The sequence below is a fragment of the Gavialis gangeticus genome, unplaced genomic scaffold (assembly GCF_001723915.1).
Source record: "Gavialis gangeticus isolate Ggan-Ray unplaced genomic scaffold, GavGan_comp1, whole genome shotgun sequence".
Taxonomy (NCBI): domain Eukaryota; kingdom Metazoa; phylum Chordata; order Crocodylia; family Gavialidae; genus Gavialis; species Gavialis gangeticus.
Genome location: NW_017728964.1, coordinates 6130096 through 6152029, shown reverse-complemented (window position 1 = coordinate 6152029; position 21934 = coordinate 6130096). Strand labels below are relative to the sequence as shown.

General features: G+C 43.0%; 1 long non-coding RNA gene across 2 annotated transcripts in view; it reads right to left on the bottom strand.

Annotated features, from left to right (window-relative positions):
• Window positions 1-14252: 14252 nt before the first annotated feature.
• LOC109286930 overlaps window positions 14253-21934 on the bottom strand; it is a 41557-nt gene continuing 33875 nt past the window's right edge. The window contains exon 4 of one of the 2 annotated variants that reach the window (XR_002094716.1): window positions 14253-14371. This is a non-coding gene — a long non-coding RNA (uncharacterized LOC109286930). Of the gene's footprint in view, window positions 14372-17392; window positions 18378-21934 lie in introns of those variants that run through there. The other variant, XR_002094715.1, reaches the window with a different exon arrangement.

The window sequence follows — 21934 nt, the reverse complement described above, 5'->3', positions numbered from 1 at the left end:
ACCAAGTAAGCTGCAGGTCCTCTGTTAACAAGCTAGGGGAAACTCCTAACCAAAGATACACAGAAGATGGAGCTACCCAACAGCTACTTTACCTCAGTCTTCACAAAAAAGTTAAGCTGTCTAATAGGAATTATCTGGATAAGGAAGGGGGAAAGCTAAGGAGGGAGATAACAAAAGAGACTGTCAGAGAGTAATGGTACTTTACACTACCCTTATGCAGCTGCAGAGTAGCTAGATACAATTTGGTCTTTCATTCAGAGCCTCATATACTACATATAATAACTGGAGCTGGTCAAAGTATTTTCAGTGGAATCACTGAAAAATGCAGCTGCATTGAAATAAAACATATTTTGCAGGAGTGCATCAATTGTGACAAAATTTTCAATGGGAAAGAGTTGAAACATTCCATATTAACTAAAACTTTTAGATTAATTTTGCTTAGATTTTTTTTCAATATATTGCTTTTTCCATATTTGAGTCAATGTTTCCCTGGCAAAACCTGAAGGAATTCCATTTCTGTGAAGACTACTGATTTTTTGTTGCTGTTCCAATTCAGATTTTCCCACCAGCTCTAGCATAGCCTGCAGTGTTCAAACCCTTTATTTTAAAACTCTTTTTAGGCATCTGTCACTCAGAATTCCCCTTGCTCTAACAACTCAGGCATGACCCTGATCCCCACCAAAAGTTAGATATGGAGTTTCGCCATTCATATCAAGTAGACCAGCACTGAGCTCTCAGTCAAGCAGCATCCCATATGATATCCTAGGTCACCCAGCATACATTTGGGAGCTGGAGTCTGATGTGGACTAGTGACCGCCTGTACTGACTTTGCAGGAAGCTGTCCAAGACCTGGCAAGATGCTGGCTGTGGGTGACCGTGTATTGAACTAACTCAGCACAAGTCAGGAGAGCAGTCATGGTTCCATCTGGAAGACTGGATCGTGCTGTGCTGCTTGGGGTCATGAATAAGAGCAATATCATTTTGTGACGCCATTGACATCTACATCTGTGTAGCCCCAGTCTATGTGGAAAACAGTGGACATAATATAGGGGAAAGCAATGGATGAAATATAGGGGAAAGCAGTGGATCAAAAGACTTTCGCAAGACTTCTGATACCGTCTCCCACAGCATTCTTGCAAGCAAGCTGAGGAAATATGCGTTGGAGGAATGGGCTGTAAGGTGGATAGAAGTAAGAGTTGAATGAATAGACTGTAAGGAAGATAGAAAGTGGACTGGATTGTTGGGCCCAATCCTCCAATTTGTCTAGGTCACTCTGAATCTTAGCCCTACCCTCCTGCATAGTAATCAAGGGTTTAATGTCTAGTTGGCAGCCAGTATCAAGTGGAGTGCCCCAGGGGGCAGTTCTGAGGCTGGTTTTGTTCAATCAATACCTTTATTAAAAATATAGAAGATGGGATGGATTGCAAGTTTGCAGATGACACCAAGCTGGGGGGGTATAGTAGATCCATTGCTACCCTCTCTATTGTGAATCCAGTCCATGGTAGCAACATTTTCCCCCATCATATCTTACAAGAAGTTGCAACTAGCAATCTACTGGAGAAGATTTATACCAATCCAAACCTGCTGCTGTATAACAGTCTCTTAAATCCACCTGCTGCATGCCTACCATCACAATACCCACTGTGGTCCAAAATGCTGCACCAGGACTGCATGGCAGAGACCCTCTGGTGTGAGGACTAAAAGTCGACATCACCACCAGATAAGTTCCTTATCACAGATCCTACAATCTGCCCATGCGGCTTCAGCCTGCCACACCGTCAGTGGGCCTTGCTGAATAGATTCTGGACCAGGCAAGGTCTGTGCGCAACCAACCTCCACCGTTGGGGTCCTCGTGACACCCCAGACTGCAGCTGTGGCAAAACACACACCATGTTGCATAGTGTCGATGGCTGCCTGCTAATTAAGTTCAGTGGTGGACTACAGGAATTGCTCATGGCCACTGAGGACACTATTGCATGGCTCAGCAATTATGTGCATGCCGATTGACCCAGTAGACAGGTCTAAAGAAACAAGCAATACAGAAGAAAAGAGAATCAAGCTAAGCAGTTTGATGAGAAACTATTCCAAACGCCCAATGGGAACTGTAGTAGGTGTCATGGAAAGAACAAAGCAGAGCTCATTATACTGTAGCCAGTGATTTTCACAAAATACAATCAGCACTATCACCCAGGATCCTGTGAGACTGATGGGACAGTAAAGCTCTTAAGAAACAGAGGGGAGGGAAAGAAAGGCATCTGGCTGGACAAACTGTCAATGAAATAGGAAGGTAGGGGAAGGGGTTCTCATCCACAGAAAAAAATGATCTCTTTTAGGAAAATTTCTATAAAACCACAGGTTTCTTTCCAGACAGACTTGTAGGAATGTTAAAAGAGGGTCATTCCCTGTGGATGAAGAAAAGGATGGATGCTATGAGAAGGTCTCTTGATTTTTCTTTTTCTCATTGAAAATAAATCTTTGGTGTTTTTTTAAGCTTCTATTAGCTGGTTCTTACATCTGTGTTTTGCAAACAATATTGTTGTGCCCTGCTGTGGCGAAAGCTACAAGGAAATGCCTATGAAAACTCATGACTCTTTGAACTAGCTGGTCGCTAATGTGCCACCCTGCACTACCTTCTGCTATGGGGACTACTGATTTCACTGAGTCATTACAAGTTCTGGATTAAATTGCCCTAGTGCAATTAAACTTCAAAAGACTATGCTTTCTGGAACTTATCTAAGGGGGAGCGGTACTTATGCCTATAGAGTCCCTTGGTGGTCCCCTGTATGGCATAGATTGATACAGATTAATCTGGTGATTCTGATCTTTCTTCCCAGCTAAAGGAGGAACAGGAATGGCATTTGTGAGTTGGCCGATCCATGGTCGTGGTCTCCAGGGAAGTTTTGAAGTGACTCAACAGCTGTTTCATGGAGATTATGGTCTTCTGGATATGGTTATAAGATTTATCATCCTAGAAGAACCTGCCTGTAATACACCTGAATAGGGGTTCATAGTGTAAACAAAAGGGAGAGGGATCTGGGGTGAATACAGCTCTCTGGAGCAAGGTCTGTTCTTCTGGACTATGTCTGGAACAAAAGGGCTCTGGTCTAAGACCGGATGGGGCTCCTAGCTGCTACTACACTGTGGGCGCATCTACACATTGCCCTTCAACGCCCTATGGTGATGTAGCAATCATGTGGGTCTACACGTGATCAGCGGCTACCTCACCATAGCAGTGCGCTCCCCTGTAAGAGTGTGCTACTATGGTGATGTAGGTGAAATCTAACCATGCACCATACATACAGTGCAGTATGGGTGGTTACTGAGCCATGCTTTAGTACTTCCAAAGCAAAGTACTAAAGCACGGTGACATAGCAACGTTGCCATATGGCGATATGTAAACATGCCCTGTAAATAACAAGTAGTAATGATCTTTATTCTTACTCATATGAAACACACATTATTTCTATGGTGGTTTTTCAAGAGTACAACATATACCTTTACATACTGAAGTAGGATGGACGGAGCTTGTAAAAAACTGAGATCATCATTAGGTTCATCTGATAAACCTAATGCAGGCAGGAATGCCACAGCCCTTCTCAGTCCAACCTCATACATTCTCCAGGAAACAGAGGCAAATTCTACCTAGCAGACTGGGGAAACACACAGATAAATTTCCAGGCTGCCATATTGCTGCTGCCAGTAGGTGGACCTGCCCAGTTTGGTTCTGCAGTCAAGTATTAGGATAAATCTAATGCAGGCAGGAGAACTTGCTTTTGCCACAGCTGCTTTCCAATCTGGCTCCATGCTAGGTGTGTGAGGCATTTTCATGGTGACCTAGCTCCAGCGGTGACACCCATGCCACAGCACCCCTGAATGGGTTCCAAGGCACCCTAGGGTCCTGTGACAACCCATTTAAGAAAGACTGCCTTAGACTTTCTCAGCCAAAAAAAATTCACACTGGGCCAGATTTTTCAAGGCACATCAGTTTAGCACTTTCACCAGAGCCAACACGGTTAAATGGAGACCAGGAGTTGGCCAAATGACTTTTGTATGGTAGCAGTGCTTAGAAGCCTCACCTGGGACTAGGGCTCCATTGTGCGGGTTTCTATAAAAGCACCATGCCCATGACTTCACTATAAGAAAATGTGTGCTCTTGAGATAGCTAAGCTAATTCAAGGTAAAATCTTCTTGAAAATAAGGTAGTCTATAGTTTTTAAAACTTTAGTAGGTAAAGAAAAACATTAAGCTCCCCCCTAGCCATTATCTTCTTAGGAAAAAGGTGCATTTTTACCATATGTTAGCTACTGAACAGTAAATAGCACTTGGTAAAATACCAGCATAGACAACGCAGTTGTGTCTCCATGTGCTAGCAGGAATGAGGTAAACATAAGCTAGGGACAGACATTACACATACACCACTTTAAGTGATCAGAAACTGGTTTAAACTGGTAACAGAAGAACGCTCAGTGCACACAAACCAGTTTCAAAATGGTTGAAACTGGTTTGAGATAAACCTGGTTGAGTGTAGCATCAGACTTAACTGATTTGGGTCAAACCGGTTTATGAAACTTCTGGCCCAGACCCCTTTCTGATTCAAGTTAAATCACAGTCCCCCAGCATCCCAGCATGCTTTCCAGTCCTGGGCTGGATTGTGCTGTGCTATCTGCTCCAGAGAGCTGGGCTGGCCCTGCCCCTCCACCCCCTGGCTGGAGCAGGCAGGGCAGGTTGACAAGGGGGTAGGGTAGTGGGGGGCAAGCCTGGCTGGGGATGTAGCTCAGTCTGCAGGGGAGCAGCAGTGCTCTCCCCAGGCAAACCCCAGCTGGGATCTAAGGCCAGGGAGGGGGTGTTAAATACTCCTTCCCCTGCTCAAACTTACTGCTGGCTGCAACTGTGGACTACAAATCCCAGAGGCTCCTAGAAGCAGGCAGAAGAAGTGATGAGCATTCCTGCAGAGTTGTGCTGATGTAATTCTGGACTACAAATATAAGAGACCTCCGGGGCAGCAGGAAGAGGAAACGAATACAGCCAGAGAGCTGTGCTCTAGCACCCCCCAGCCTCTGGCCTGGGTCACTGCAGGCATGTGGCTGCATTTCCTGAATTAAAGGTAAGTGACTGTTCACTTCTGTTTTAATTTAATCTGTGCAGCTTAGACTAACCTGCAAAGACTAAATCAATTCAACCTCAGGCTTTTTGACTGCCTCTACTTAGCTAAGGTGTGGAACTCAAGTCCTGTAGTCTGTAGAACAGTGGTTTTCAACCGTTTTTCATTTGCAGACCCCTAAAAAATTTTGAATGGCAGTGCGGATCTCTGGGAATTTCAAATGGAGGTGCAGAGCCCTTTGAATTGTAAGTGTTGGTACTCACATACTTTTGATTGATCATAGACATTTTTCATGGATTGCTTAGACCAGCGGTGGTGAACAATCTGTCAGAGTTTGGGAACAGCTGCTTTAGACATAGGGGTCCACAGACCAAAGGTTTAAAACCACTTCTCTAAAATAAATGATGGCCTGGATTTTCACAGATCCTGATGAAAACCTGTGGTTTTGAATGCAAACACTAAGATACCTCTTGAACAGGTTACTGGAAATAACCACTTCTGTTTAGCTGCTGATATACTGAAATAGCACAGCTTTTGTACAGTTTGTCTATCTCCTCACACTTTTCTTTTCTAATGTTAGACTGATATGGAACTACTTCTGTTCTACAGGATTTTTTTTCCTAATGTTGCTATTGTTCATGCACAATACAGCCCATCTTAGACTTTAGTCTGAAGCAGAACATACCTGGTTTGGGAATGTGTGGATGGCCAGTGCCCCAATATTCATTAGCATCTGAATGAGAGCTATGTGTGCAGAACAACAGGCAATTATCCTATTGAAAAACTGCTAAGTGGTGTTAATTGCTGGCCATAGACCAGGGGCCCTCACAAAATTAACCATGCTGGCAAATGGAATAAAATATACTGGATGGCAGAGAAACAAAGCCAACAAGGATTCTGTCTGTCTGAAATCAGAATAGATTTTTCTCCTTCTTCTCCTTTAAGTGTCTTGAACCTTGAAAAAAATATTGTCCAGCTTATGATGATCTAGTAAAGTTAAATTTTGTTCCAATGGACCAGATACACATCTTCTGTCCAAGAAAGAAATTGGACATGTGTTATATATATTTGTTCAGAGGTCGAAATAACAGCTGTCTTGTCCTCAGTGTGTCACTCACAGTGCACATGTACTTCATTATAGGATACCATTATAAATAAATCTCTGACAAAACCATGAAGGATGACATTTTCATTTCTCTAGCTGGCAGCGGAGTTATATTTATTTGTGGTGTTCCTTCAATATTATAAATATTGTTAAAAGGGTTACATGACCAAAGAAGGGATATATTGATTCATGTTAAATTTGAGACATAAAGTTACTAGTCAAATCTGTTTATTTTAATAGAAATCTAGCAATAGGCAAAAATATCATGCATGGGCTTCCCTGTACATCATTTTTGGGGAGAACATATCAAGGTCATATCTGACAAGTTACTGCAATTTCATGGAAAACTATTTCTGATGGCCTTCAGCTCTTAAAAATAAGAGGGTTTCAAAGCTCACTATTTTCACATGCCATTGATTCACTTCTTTCTGAAGTGCAAGCCATTGACCTTAAAAATGTTCCATCACCTTTTACTGCTGAGGTCAAGGTGTTCCAAGGATATTTACTCTTCTTTGTTGGCTACAGACAGATAAAAAAAACACACATTCCCTTATCCTTAGGGATGCCTTCATAATTTTCAAATATATTTTTAAAGTGGAGTTCAGCCTAAAGTTTGGATCCAAACACCCAACAATTATGAGTATTCTTATTGCAGGGCTTGTGTTTGTAGCTCTAGATAAAATCAATGCATTTGGGGGCAGTTCTTCAGCTCTCCTTCCATGCATCTGGAGCAAATCAGGATGCTGTTGTAGAACAAATGAAACCAGCCTCACGCCAAACCCTGTACCCATGTACACATTCCATAGAGGTCCCTGCTTGCTACTGTAACATAATGTGCTAATTTCCCTCAGGGAACGCTAGCAGAGAGAGTCTGGTCCCACAAAACTACAAGCTGTAGAGAGGATGACACAGATCAGTGTTTCAAAGTTGCAGCAGAGTAGGTATAGATTGGATATTAGGAAGAACTTGTTCAGAGTTAGAATAGTGAAGCAGTGGAATAGACTGCCTAGGGAAGTTGTGGAATCTCTGTCATTGGAGATGTGCAGAAAGAGGTTAGGTAAGCATTGGTCAGGACAGTGGTGCTTAAATTTTTGGCTCTGTGGGTGGTGCGGGGCCAGTCCTTGGGCTGGATTAGATCTGTGTACCAGGTTTTGGCCCACACACCCAGATTGGCCCTGCATCAATTCCTTCTGGCCCCGTGGGTCAGGATAAGGCCCCGGGGCCCTGCACTGCCGCTCGGCTTTTTGTCCTAGGAATGGACCTGGAGCCCTGTGCTACCTCTGTCTGGTACTGTAGACAAGGATCAGGTCCTACACAGCCCTGCTTGCCTGATCCAATGCAAAGGACCAGTCCTTCAGGGTCCCCATGAACCCATGGGGAGCTCCCAGGCCCGACAGCGTGGAGAGGAGGCTGGATCTGGCCCATGGGCCAGGGGTTGGGCATACCTGATCTAGGAGTGACTATGCCTATGCTTTACTTTTTCCATGTGTATTTTCCATGTGTATTTTCCACGTTTCTTTGCTTTGCTGGCTGCTGCATGAGGCCAGAAAAGAATTTTTCCCCATTCCTGATGCAGCACATCAGGCTTCCCCCTCCTCCCTCAGACCCATTGGTTGTTGGTTGCAGGCAAGGTTGGGGATGCGACTGGGAGTGTGTCACTGCTCCTACTGGGACTAAAAGCCACAGGTTCCTGGCTAGAGGATCTTGCCCCTCTACTCACAGTCAGACCAATCACCACATTTGGGACCCAGAAGAAATTTTAAACCCATAGTCAGGCTGATATGGACTGCAGGGGTTTTTGCCTTCTTCTGTAGCAGGGGTGTGTGTCTTCCTCTATAGCAGGGGATCCTCTTTCTTGGATCTCCCAGGCATACTTTAACAACCCTTGCAGTTGTCCACTATTGTCCCCCTGCTTTACCTGTGGCAGGTTAGGGTGCTATGCTTTATGGTTATGTAACATACCTGTGTAGTTTTAGTAACAGGTTTTAGTAATAGGTTAGACAAGGATTTGCTTGGGATGGTTTGGATAGGGATGATCCCTGCCTGAGGCATGTGATTGGACTAGATGGCTTCCTAAGGTCCCATCCAGTCCTACTTTTCTATGATTCTAAGATTAAAAACAATCACGTCTAAAGCATGGGTTCGTATTTGAGATAAACAACAAGACTTTTTCATAAAAAAAAAAAAATTCATTAAACCACAAGGTAAGGTCAAACTTTCCAGGTTTCATTACAAACCTGAAATTTGCCTTGTATTCACTATGGTTCAAGTACTGACAGTGCACTTCCAATGTACATGGCACACTCTGGATCTGAGTGAACATGATGTGAAAAATCTGTGGATTTTTCCTAACTCAGACCTCCAACTCAGCAAGTACACTTGGGTGGCCCTGTGAAGTTTTGGGACCAGCTCTTCTGCTGGTATAAAATGATACTGTTCTATTGAATTCAATGGAGCTTGGCCAATTTACCCCAGCTGAGGTCCAGGCCCTTTGTATATATCCCAACACAAAACTCTAAGTGAAACCCAAGGGATGTAAACTCCAGTGAACTGAAACTGCCAAGCTTTGTCCTTTCTTGTTTCTCATATAGGGATGTGAAAGGACTGTGCAGTCAGAGAGCCAAAATATTAATATAGCCTCTCCAAGATGTCTGGTGTATTAAGCTGATGCTAAAATGCTGCCTCAATGAGTATGAATGAAGTCCAAATTTGAATGACAGCATCCTGCTAAAAATATGCAACCACTGGGTCGAAGCCAAATGCCACTAACATTGTCAGGTCAAGTCCATGATTAATGATATTAATAGCAAATCTGATGATTTTTTTCCTTGACAGAGGTAATGGGCTAGATTCTCATTTATTGTAAAACTGCTCTGATTTATTCCCACTTATGATTTGGGCTTTCATATTTAATAGAGCAACTGACAAATGACAAAGACAACCAAATGGATTATGATTATCAATAAATACTATTCCCTGTAGAAAGGAAGAGTATTCTTTAATAAGGAACAAAGGATTTGAAAAATAAGTTCATGCATACTGGAGAAGGATATTAAACCATTCTGTATTACATAGTTCTATTGAATCCCAGCTATATCTGTAAATGTATAACATCTTTCCATAGGATCCTCCAAGGAAATCCCCCCTTTTTTTTTCTTTTAAACAATGTAGCTTTCTGTAGAAGTTATTTCTGTACCTCATGAAAATGAGAGACATATTTTTATTAGCTGTACACAGTCTACTAAAAGACAATGAAACAATGCTCCACTATGGGTAGACCATACACTGAAGTCTGGTATCTTTTCTTCAGAAGTGCTCTGCCCTATTGCTTCTTTCCCCACTGAAGCAAAGCCTTCGTCGTCCGTCATCCCCCTCACCAGCTCCACCCCTTCCTACCTCCTTTGAATAGCTAAATCACTCTACCGATCCATTGCCCCATACTCAGTTTCAGGTTATTTTCCTAGAGTGGACGAAGGAGATAAATCGTTTAAAGGGACCCAAGATCCAACTTTGGGTAAACATTTAAATTCTTGACCAAGCATTTGTTGAGCGTCTAAAGTAATATGCACAACCACGGTAGTTAACTCAAGCTAACTAGCAATCGATATATTTGAGTTAAAATAGGAGCAATAACTCTAGTTTAGATAAACCCTGTGAAGGTTAATGGACAGAAATGGACTGAAGTGCCTTTAATCAGGAGTTAATCACAGCTTTTTAGATCCTACACTTCTAAAGCAGTAGATAGGATGAAACGGTGTACCCAGTTCTTAACAGACTTGGGCTAGGATGACAGCTACCTGCCTGAGAATCACCTTTGTCTTACCTGGGTTAACACCTTCATTTCATTTTACATGGCTTCCCAACTACAGTATCAGAGTGCAACATATAAGTATCCTTTGCCTACACTCTTTATTGAATATTAGAAGATGGTATGACCATTTGATTAGTAGGTAAAATATAATTTGTTTGTTTTAAAAAAAAAAGGAACATTAGGGCACTTACACACATGCAGGGAGCCTGCTCTGATACAGTGGAAATCCAGTGCATTGGAGCAGACTCGAGCACGTAAATTGATGCACTCTGGCAGCCTTGCGCATCGCATGCAGTGGCGCAGCACACATCTGCACTGAGAACATGGCGGTGGCACACTTTGAACTAAAACACATTTGATATGTTTTAGTGCAAAGCACACCACCGCCATTTTCTTAGCATGATGCACGGGCACTTTTAATTAGCTCAGCTCACTGATTAAAACCATCTGGTGCCGGTTCAGGAGCATGTATAAAAATGCCCTTACATTTCTTCCAAATCAGTCTAAACTACAAAGTAGTCCTTATTACCCTGATCTCTCTCTAGCTAAGTGAAATTTGTATCTTCCCCTGAGTTCTGGGCCCTTGATTTGATTTGCATGCACTGACTTCCTTATGCATGTTCCACTCTGCACATACAGTCATGCACACAAACATATACAAAGATACACTTATACCCTCAGGCAATTCTCAGAAAATGTTTACAGAACACCCTTTATAAGTACAGTAATAGGCCAAAAGTACTCAGGTCTGTGTTCGGATACCCTGAAAATGGAAAAAAAGGGGAATTTTGCCATTCCTCACTACTAATATAGCAGCATCAGAACTGCTCTGTGTAGCATGGCTTCCTGCCTCTCTCTGCTCTGTGAAGCAGCCCATCCATCTGGAAACTTGACTGTTCCTCCCTCTTCTAGCTTGACTTGTGGGGAAAACAAATTAGCCATTTCAAACTTGGTTGCTGGAAAGGCATGCTTCTATATAAAAAGGAATGAAACCCTTTTTTCTTGTTCAAACAATGGAAAATATAATATTCAGATACATCCATGTAACAAGGAGTCAGAGGCTTTTACTACTTGAAAGGGAAAGTGCAGCAAGCTAAGCTTGATGTGGGGAGATAGCTGCATTGCAAGAAGCAGCCAAGGGGCAGCCCCGCCACAGGGCAGGGGTAAAGACTGCAAACAGCTGGCCAAAGCCATAAGGAGAACAGACTGACCATCAAGCCAAAGCAGATACCCATGTGTGGGGCTGGAGGTACACTTGACAGGAAGGAATAGGGCTTTGGGGGCACATAAGAACAGTGCCTGACAGCAAAAAGTCAGTCTGACTCTGCATGCTACAGGGCAGGAGAGGAGCTCGTAAGAGCGATGCCTGCAGCATACAAACTGGCAGGCACCTGAGCTGTTCCACAGAGCTGCCAAGGGGAACTTATGGCCTGTAGTGAGACAATGTCCCACAGCCGAGTAGGTTTTTAGTTGTGAAGCAGTCATGTGTATTTATACTGTGATTGAAGTTTGAGATTGGAGGACAAGGTGTGACTAATAGGAGTGGTAAGGAGCCCACAGGAGTGTCTGAGGGGTACCCAGCAAGCGGCCTTGCCTTGGCCAGAGACTGCAGAGGGGCTGGCACAGAGGATGCCAGCAGCCTTGCCTGGGTCAGGGACTTCCGGGGGCTAGCACAGAGGGTGTCAGCAGCCTTGTCTGGGTCAGGACCATAAGGGGTTGGCGCAGGGGGTGCAAGAACCTTTGCCTGGCACATGGATGCCAAGGGGCTTGGATAAATGGCAAGTTAGACAGGGCCAAGGGGCATGCTGAGCAAGACCTTAGGAAAGGTTGGGACTGAGAAGCTAGGCCAGAGCAAGTAGACCTAAGCTTAGGAGTCTGCAGCAACAGCAACCAGCAGGCAAAAGCCAAGAGGGCTAAAGCCCATACAGGCTGGCATATGGATGACAAGTAACATGTGTGAGGCATGGGTGCACCTATACAGGAATAGCCCATAAGGTGACTGGTGCCCTGAGGCACTAATAGGGCCAAATGGGTCACAACTCCTTGTCTGAGGGGCAAGACGGAGCTGAACCGGGCTCACTCTGGGATGTTGGGGGCAACTTCCCAAAAAAAAAAATCAGTTACATCAAGACATGGCAGGCAAGGTAAAAAGGGAGGGCTCATGAGGAGTCGGAGTGAAGGCAGGGGTTGAGTGGTCACCAAGGGGTGTCGCACCCATTAGACCCATTCCTGTCTCAGTCCACAACACATAGATAGTGATGGCTGAATCTTAACATTTCCCAGATTGTGACCAGCACAACAAATATCTAAACAGGGCAGTATTAATACAAAATGTACCCATGCTTCCTGTACCTAAGAAACTGAGAGCCAGCCCTGCAGACACTTCTTTTAGGCAAATAGCTTATCGTCACCAACTTTAATGGGATCATATACAGTACTGGGAAGTACAACAGGGAAGCAGCATCTGCAGTACTAGACCACTGGGCTAGAAATCTGTACAGAGAAGGTGTTCTCATGAATCTCCTGTACTCCTGCTTCCAGAGATGACCATAGCAGTGTGCGGGACCCGGGCCAAATCAGCCTGTGCAGGGCCTGGATGTAGCAGCGGCAGTGGGGGAAGCAAAGGTGGCAACTGGCCAGACGTGAAGTTGGCCTGGCTCTGGGGGGCCCACCAAAGTTCAGGGCCCAGGGCAGTCGTCTCAATTCGCGCCCCCACGGACGTCCCAGCCTGCTTCCATATGACAATCCCATGGGAACAGTAGTCTTGGAGACACTGTGGCCTGATATCAGCTGGAAATGGGAAGTAAAAAGGCATCCAAATTAAAAATTAATTGAGGTGTGGGAGGCAGGCCAAAGGAGGTAAAGCTGACCAAATTCTTGAACCACAAAAAGTGCTTGGTTTGTGGTTTGCACAAAGGCTTGGTCAGGGATATTGTTGTGTGAGCTATCCTGTTTCACTAACCATTATTCTAGCATAGTAGACACCTCCTGACTGATTTATTTAAGGCCTTTTCTCCTGTTTCTCAGGCCCTCTTAGCCAATGTGGTCCCTTCTCTGTTTCAGTCATTTAGTATCTTATACTTTGTTTTTCCTACCTAGCAGTCTTCCATGCTCCACTTCCCTCACACCTGCCAGTATCTGTCCAGTGGTTATCTATGCTGGACATGCTTTAGAGCTATGCATTTATGGCCACAGAAATAGTAGCTGAGAGCCTGCTTCCATTTGGATCTTGAACTCCACTAGTCTCACTGTCCTTCCATGTGTACAGGGTTCCCAGAGCCCCTGGAACAAGTTTTGGAGTCCAGCAGAGGGAGGCAGTGTTCACTGCAGCTCAATTACTCTGCACACCTTTGTGCACTCTTTGGTTTCCATTACTATGAACCTTACAAGGGATTAAGAAATGATTAACAGTATGTACAGCAAAAGATACAAGTAATGTGATAAATGGTTATAGGCAAATAAGCAGGCAGTGTTATTTATTGATATAAACCTGGCAACCCACCAGACCCTATAGCAAAATTTATTTAGCATTGAATAAAACACCTATAAATGTATTAATCCTTTATAAACCACTAATATATGTTTTATTAGATATAAAGTGTGACCCAGGCTTTCTCTGCCATCTGGCTCCAGAATGACTAGTTTCCCTTCTTGCTCCATGGTGCTACCTCTTATTCTTGAAAACATGGCTTCAGGCCTGCTAACAACTGGAGGAGAACACATCCTGTAGTCAGGCTTCAATATGTTAAACAATTGGCAGCTGCCAAACCCAGCCAGTACATCCATATGTTCTCAGTTAAAGAGGTGACATGAGAGTTGCAAGAGGCAGGAATACCAGGAGGGAAGTAGTTAAGTTGGAATTAATTTATCACTCTATACTTAATCTCAAAATATTAACCAAAAGTTAGTAGAAAAAGTAGCCCTTAGATTCCAAATACCTCTTAAAAGTATGCTGGGAATCTGTCACTGAGCAATGCTTCAAGAAGTCACACAAGTGGGAGTAGAGGTGCCGCATTCATCCCCTCAATTGCACAGGTCTGCCTTGCGTCAGGCGGTCAGGGGAGTACTCTGGGCTTGTGGGGCAGATGGACAAAGAAATGTGAAATGGTCAAATGCTGTGGGGTAAAGTGACAAGGGAGGCAAATCAGCTCTGTTCCTCGTAGTATGGGGGCAGAGAGACTGTAAAATGAGGTGCCCCTGGCTGCATAATTCACTGAGTACATACCATACCATTTTCTGTTTGTTTATAGAGAGCATGCCTTATTATGAAATTCCCCTTCTGGAAAAAGGTCCATACTTTCAACAGACATTCAGTGATCTTCAGCAGTCATTGGTCTTACTGGAACAAAACCCTCTGTAAATGGAAGGTGTAGTAGACTAGTAAGGAACTGTGATCACTGAATGGATCTTAATGTGCAAAGGTTTATCAGCTGCATTTTCTCTTTCTTAACAATAGAATACTTTTCCTTACCATCAGAAACCAATTGCAAGTACCAAGTGCTCTGCAAGTCCAGTAGATTTCAGGATTCAGATGAGATGAAACTAGATGCATATACATCAGTTTGGCAACTACCTTATGAAGGGGTAAACTAGAAGTGGAAGAACTGATACACATTCATGTTCACCCAAAAATTCAGGTGGCTCCAATATACACAGCTTCTGAAAAGTTTGAAAGGTTTAATTCAAGCATTTGTTTGTTTGGCAGATATATCTTAGTAATACAAACTGTCTTCTTTTGTTTTATTTCCAAGTTATTTAAAAAGTAGGGGGAAAGTTGCAAGAAAGCTTGTCCTCAAATTTCCACGCCAAAGAGAATAAACTTGGATGGATTTAGAATAAATATCTAGCCCTATAAGAATAACCAGATGGAAACTTTTGAACATCACTCATCGGCAACAAGAACATTTAAGAGAGCATTTATATAGGAGGACCATGGGTTCTGCATTTATGACATGTCACTATGGCTGTGGGCACTATTTGTGTTAAGATTTATTTTTGACATGGTTAAACAATGTTTTCCTGAATGTTTCTTCTGGTAATTAATGTTTTCTCCTGGGTTCTGTAGTTTTGTTTTCTGATTTTTTTTCAGTTTCTTTAAGTCATCAGACAACACAGGATTTTTCCACTTTCTGAGATGCATTAATAGTGTGCTTGTAATTGCCTGGAATATTTTGGAATTAACTGGTGCCTAGAAAGAAATTAGTCAAATGGCATGCCCGCATGGAACATTTTCAAAAGATATTGTTGAGTCTCAAGTGCCCTCTAGTGGTAAATATAGCATAGCAAACTAAATTGGATGTACAAATAAGAGAAAACATGTTTTATAAAATTCTGACATTTCTCCTATTTATTCAAGGCACCTTAGGATGCACGTAGAATACCTTTACTGGAATCATGTGCTCTTTGAACACTAATTTCTATCTTATGTTGCCCTGTGCCAGTTTACCCTTCCTTGTTCAGATGTCACCAATAAGAAACCCAGGGACAGTGAGAAAAGAGAAGACGATTCCTGTGGGTCTAAGGAAACACAATTTTATGGCCTGATCTTGATAAGGGCTGAATTTGGGGGTGTAAATAGCACTTTTCAGGATCTCCTTTGGGTTTGATCCCACATGCTTAAAGCAAGCGGGACATTGTTCACTGTTCACTTAGGGTTTGAACCTGTCCTTATAAAAGTCAATAACAAAACTGTACTTAAGAAAAGGAAAGAAAAAAAAATCTAATAACAAACTAAAATTCTGGAGACCACTGTTTCTAAGGATCCCTATGTGACTTTACAAATCGTAATGATCAGACTATCCCTCTGTGATCAATAAATTGCTCGTCTCTATTTTAAGGAGAGAATGAAACAGCCAAGATACGTGATGTGACTAAGGTCATACTGACAGGTGCTAGAACAAGAACCCAACAGTTTTTTCATTGAGGGGTCCTGGTCTAATCATCTGCCTAGCTTATATCTAGTACCTGATCTAGGAATACTTTTAGAAGCATTTGAAACTGGTCTTAGTTATTTTATTAATAAATCTGAAAATAAATGGTTTTGTTATTATTATTATTATTTTTTTTTTTACAAATCATATTACTATTATTTGTTTCACCTAAAAAATATTCTTGTAGTGGGGGAAAAGTCATGTTTTCTTACACTTTTAACCCAAATATTCCATTGGGAAATTAACAATAAATTAAAAAACAGTGGGCAAATACAAAAAAATGCTACTTTTTCTCACTTAGAAATCTTAAACATAAGTAAAAGTAGTACTCTCTCTCACTACCTTATTACAACTTTTGTTCACGTTTTCCTCTGAACAAAGAGTGGAAAGTTAAGTAAAGCTAAAAAAAGAGAGACTCATTTTCAAAAAAAGGAACATTTCAAGAATACTGACATTTTAGAGAGTTCCACTTTTTTCTCATAAAAACAAGACATTTTGTTGAAAATTGTTTCCACAAAAATTTCTGTTTCTTTGACCAAGAATACCTTTAAATTTCAAGGAGCTTTGCTGTTTTTCAGCTTACAATATTTTTGTGATATTTGAGGGCTTATAAGGCTGTTTTGTGTTATGGACCTGCTATTTTTAAATGAGAAGTTTAAATCTGGTCTATGGATGACCCTCTACTTCCCTAGAAGAAATGAAGGAGTACCTCTCAGACAGCACATGGCCAATCCAGGTCCCACAGCCTCATCACCAGGGATCTCGACTGAAAAGGGCATTGATTTTCTTTTTACTTGTACAGCTACATTCACCTTATATACCTGTGGAGATCTTTAGGGAGAACAGAACAAGTAAAAATTGAAAAAATACACATGGATTCTGTGTTTCTTGTTTTTTCCTACAGTTCACTTAAAATAGGAAATGGCAGGGTAAATGTATGGTGTTTGTTAGATTAATACCACCTTTTTGATGATCTCTGAGTCTCTCTTCTTTGCAAGAGGGCATTTGTCATAAGATGGTTAAGTGCAGGAGAAATTCCAGCCTTAGATATTACTTTGGAGATTTTGTGGTTTTCACTGGAGAGGGACAAGTGCAAAATGCGCAACCCATTGCACCATCTGGAAAATATTACTTTTGTCAGCTACCTCTGTGTGTTACAGGGACAGCCAGTCAAAATTTTATAAACAAAATGTTTTTGGATGAAAAAAAGGTTTTACAACCATAACAGGAACATGTGTGGAGTTTTCTTAAATTGGTTAATATTTTTACTGTCCTTATTTAGGATAGAAAATAATGGTACATTTCCAGTAGAAAATTTTGGAGCTCAGTAAAAGAAATTCCAGCAGTTTACTGTAATTGCTTTTCTATTTAATGAAAATGCTCTTTAAAACATTTTTTTCTTGAAAATATACAAGAAATAATATTTCTTGACCAGCTGTTGTGACAGTACAGCTCAAATATTTCAAGAACAAAATGGCTAAGCTGTCACAGAGTATAGCAGGCATGAATATAGGAGATGGTGTACTGCTATATGGTCCTACTGATAAGGGAGAAGATAAGTGACATGTGTAAGAGGCTGAGGCAGGAAATGCTTCAAGGCTAAAGCTTAACAGGGAGAAGTGCTGTTTGTGCACAAATTAGTTGACCTTGCTGGGTCACAAAATTAAGGCTCGATCCTGTTCTGTCGAAAAACCAATGATACAATTCTCCTCTACTTCAGTGGAAACGGGATCAGGTCCTTTGTAAGGAAAAGATTAGCTTGGACCTCAGATAGTTCAAAGCACTAGTGAAATTGCAATCTCCTTAGTATGGGAGATTTAAGACATCTATTGGACATGGTGAGCTACCTGTGCAGAGCCTTAACCGATATTTTTGGCATGATTCAGCTTTCCAACTGACTGTGCAGATCTGATCTAGCTTGGTTATGATAACGCTGCTGCCAGTGCAAGCCTACCTGTGAAAATGAAAGTGCTGTTATCAGCAGCACCTCCGCTGGGTGTTATGGCATGACAAAACCAGTTATAATAAATTCAGATGACGGAAGCTATGTCCCAGAAAGCTTGCTGCAGCAATAGGACTCTGAAATAGGCCCAGAGGCCATTGGTTTGCTTTTATTTTCACTGACAGAGCAAGCTGTGGCTTGCATTTTTTTCCAGCTCACCATTGACCAGTAACCACCAGTTCCACTGTTTGCCAGTAAAGGTTTCAGCTAGGGGCCAGGGGGTATGCGAGCAGTTCACTGGGGCTTAGCCCTCAGACCATCAATTGCTGCTATGGTACTAAACACCAGGCTGAAAGTTGGATGTTGAGAGTACCAGGTTAGGGCTTATTTCCTGGAATCAGTTCTGAATGGTTCTGATTCCCATCAGTCAGACACTTCACTAGGGAAGTAAGGCAGCTCCTCATTTGCTTATCCTACTTGAGCTTCTCCTAGGTGAGAAAAAGCACAATGCTTAGTTAAGAGCTAGATCATGGGCAGAAAGTTTCTGGCTCAAAGTTAGTCTAGCTCCATGGAGGGCCTTGCTAGTATCTCAGAACACATGAGCAACGGCTGTCAGACTACTTTGGGAGTTGTACGTCCATTCTGCGGTTTCCTAGATCGATCTAAAATTTTCAGTGAGGGGAGGAACAGGAAAAGGAGAAGGCAAGAATCTGCAGGGTAAAAGAATATAGAAGAATAGTGCCGTTAGCACTGGTGTTGGGAGAGAACCAGGTAAAAGCTGGATGCATGGTGTGTGGTATACCTCAGGATGGGCACACTTTGAGGAGAGAAGGACATGTTTTAAAGGCCCACGCACAACTCCACATCACCTCATTCCAGGTGTAACGTCCCTCCCAGCATCACTAATGAGAGTTTGGGCTTTTGGTAAATCGGTTTCATAGATTATGTTATATAAAGAGATGCCTTAAAGGTCTCTCTCAGGAATAAAGTTTATGCCATAGTCTCTCTGCTCCCTCCCTTCGTCCTTCTCATCACAAACCCCTCTGTTTAGCAAAAAAGACCCAAAAGAGGCTCACTTCTTGCCGTACTCCTTCATTCCCATCAGTTCAGGCACATGAATCCTAAAACAACTCCCATTTCAGTGCTGCTGTTCTCAGCTTCTGACTCCAGTTACTTTGTATGAATGATCTTGAGTTAGGTTGAGATGGGCTGACACAGACTCAAGAGCGAGCCTCTGATGGGTTGATTCATCACAGCAAGCTTTTGGCAGATTTGTGTTACATGAAGGTACAGAGGACTGTGACTTTGTAAAGAAGACAACATGCACTTTGTCTATTAAAGTTTGCCCCAGGCTGCTCATTTAATGCGGCTCTCCAGAGAGCTTGGCAGACACTAAGGCACAAACAGCCAAACAGAACAGATGAAAGATCTTCTGCTCTATGAGAAACATAGGAGCTTGTCTGGTAAATATTTAACACGGGGAACTCCCTTTCCTTTCTGTCCCCACCCCTCCATATGTATTGAGCATGCTATGGTAGCAGAGGGCAAGAGCCTCAGGGGATGTACTAGCACTTTCCAGCACAAACACCCGTCACAATGAACCACACAAAGTATAAGCAGAGCAGACTGTTCATACTCAGGGCACTATGGGATGCCAGGTGGAGCAACAGCATGTAAGAAAGGCTTTGGGGCAGCTGTATTTCTCTGCTGCTTTCTGAATGACCCATGGGTTTTATATAAGGGCTTTGGCTACAGGCAATAGGTATGTGTTTGATCTCTTCCCTTCCAGATCACTGCCAGGTGTTAAAATTAGCACTACTTCAATATTTTCCCAAAAAAAAAAAAAAAAAAAAAAAAAAAAAATTTCCTTCCTTTGAGAAATAACATTGTCAAAAGTGAAACGCAGTTTTCCATGTTATTTTGTTTTGGGGAAAATGTTACAAAAAGAAAAGAAAACCTTAAAAGATTCTGAAAAGTTAAAACATTTTGCTTCAATGGATTAGTGATGGGAACACTTTGATTTTTCCATTTTGAAATTTATGTCACAAAAAATACTCTAATATATTGAGTATACTCAATATATTCCCATAATCATAGGAAAACCTTTCAATTGACCCAGATCAGATTTGTTTTTCTTTTAGGGAAAAATGGTTTTATTCCATTTCAAAGCAATAATGGAAAATCCCCTGAAGTGGGAAACCCAGCTCCCCATATGAGTAATGGTGAGAAGTATCACTAGACATTTGCTGCGCCTCCTGGTTATAGTAAGCAATTTAAGGTGAGAGAGCACTTGTAGTCCTAACCATAAGCCAAAGGGGTTGTGCACATGCTGCACCAATTCAGGAGTTGCTGCAGGAGGTGGTGTGCCTCAGAGACACCCGTCTGAGACAGGCTCTCTTTGTGCCATAGGGATAGTAATTTGGTATTATCAGTGTCAGCAGTATATTATGAATTCCTCATATAAAACACACCTATGGCCACCCACTCAAATCATGATGTGTAAAGAAAATTCTTAACCTTTAGACCCCTGTAGAGGTGTACAGTCCTCATCACAGTATGGCCTGCACATTTAAAAATCTCTTGCTAGTTATATTAGCAATGAAAGAGCTACAGCGAGTGTCACCGGTCAGCCCCTATGAGGGGAAGCTCTGCCTTGGGATGCCTCAGAAAGAAGTCTTGTCCAGTAACCCTCCCAAAGGGTTGCCTGAAGCCAGCCCTGGCATAGCTTCACAAATGACAAGCCTCTGGCTTTGAGACCTTGGCTCATCTCTGGTCCAGCTATCCATAGTATCCCACATTGAAGAGCTTCTTCTTTGATCAGGAAAAGGGCTGTTTTCCTCTTAAAAAGTGGGGTAGAGTGCAGACATCCCAGACAGCACAGCAGATAGCTCATCTCCAAGCAGCCTTTATGAGGCCACTGCAGTTCCCTCTGTCCTCCCTCCAGCTCCTCCTTTCTCTCTCCAGCTCCCTCAGCCTCTTTCCTTCTCCTTAGCCCTGGTGCACTGCATTATTTTCGTGACAATTTTATTGCTATAGTATTAATAAGGGGAATAATACTCACCCAATCAAATGACACATATTATGGTGAATCAATCAGAGGGTAGGTCTCGGGGGGTGAGGGGGGGCCTGCTGCCAGGCTCAAAGTACCATCTTTTCCTGGGATAAAAAGGGGCGTCTAGATGTCCTACTTATGAAGCTATTTATATCACTTATTTAGTGCTCACAGTGAGACTGTGCACCCCCAACCCCCCAAAAGAGTGCTCTCCTCCCAGAGCTCAGGCCAGAAGTCAGTCCACTTAGCCTCTCTGATGACAGTGACAGGGGTTCTTCCTTACCTGCCATCCGGCTAACAGCTGACAAAGCAACAGGTCCCTGTCCCCTAAAACCAGAGGTCCTCCTAAGCCTACTTTCTCCAGCCCAGAAAACATCTGATCAAGCAAACAGCCCATCTCAAATACTAGTTTCTGCTGAGAATCAGCATGGAATTGCCAACTCCTGTCACAGGCTACCATAACAATCTCAGCCTTGAATGTTGCTGATCCTTCTTGATTCCTAGCGGCACGCTAGAGAGGAAGCCACTGTCCTCTTATCTCAGAGTCACTCATTTCTGCCATCTGTGTTTGGGGTAGGGTGACCACCCATCCCTAATTGGGCGGGACAGTCCTGAAATGGGAGCATCATGTCCCGGTCCCGGACTGCATGACTCTGGGACAGTGTTCGTCTCAGATTCCCAGTATTGTGCATGGATCTGGGTTTTCTGTTCACTGCGGAAAAATGCAGGAAACAATGGCTTTCCCCCTGCAGGCTGGCAGAGATCCAGCCTACAAGGGGCTGCAGGGAGTGGGATGCAGGGGGTGCCACGTGCATGAGTGTGTGTGCGCACACATGCTCATGGTCAGGAATTCAGCCCCAGGCAGCAATGGAGAGCAAGTCCCCCAGCTGCCTGCAGGTAAGTCTATGCAGGAGGGGCAGATTGAGGCCCCCACAGTGAGGGAGGGAGTGGGGCTGGGTTGGCATCTGAGCTGGGAGCACTGGCCAGCCAGGG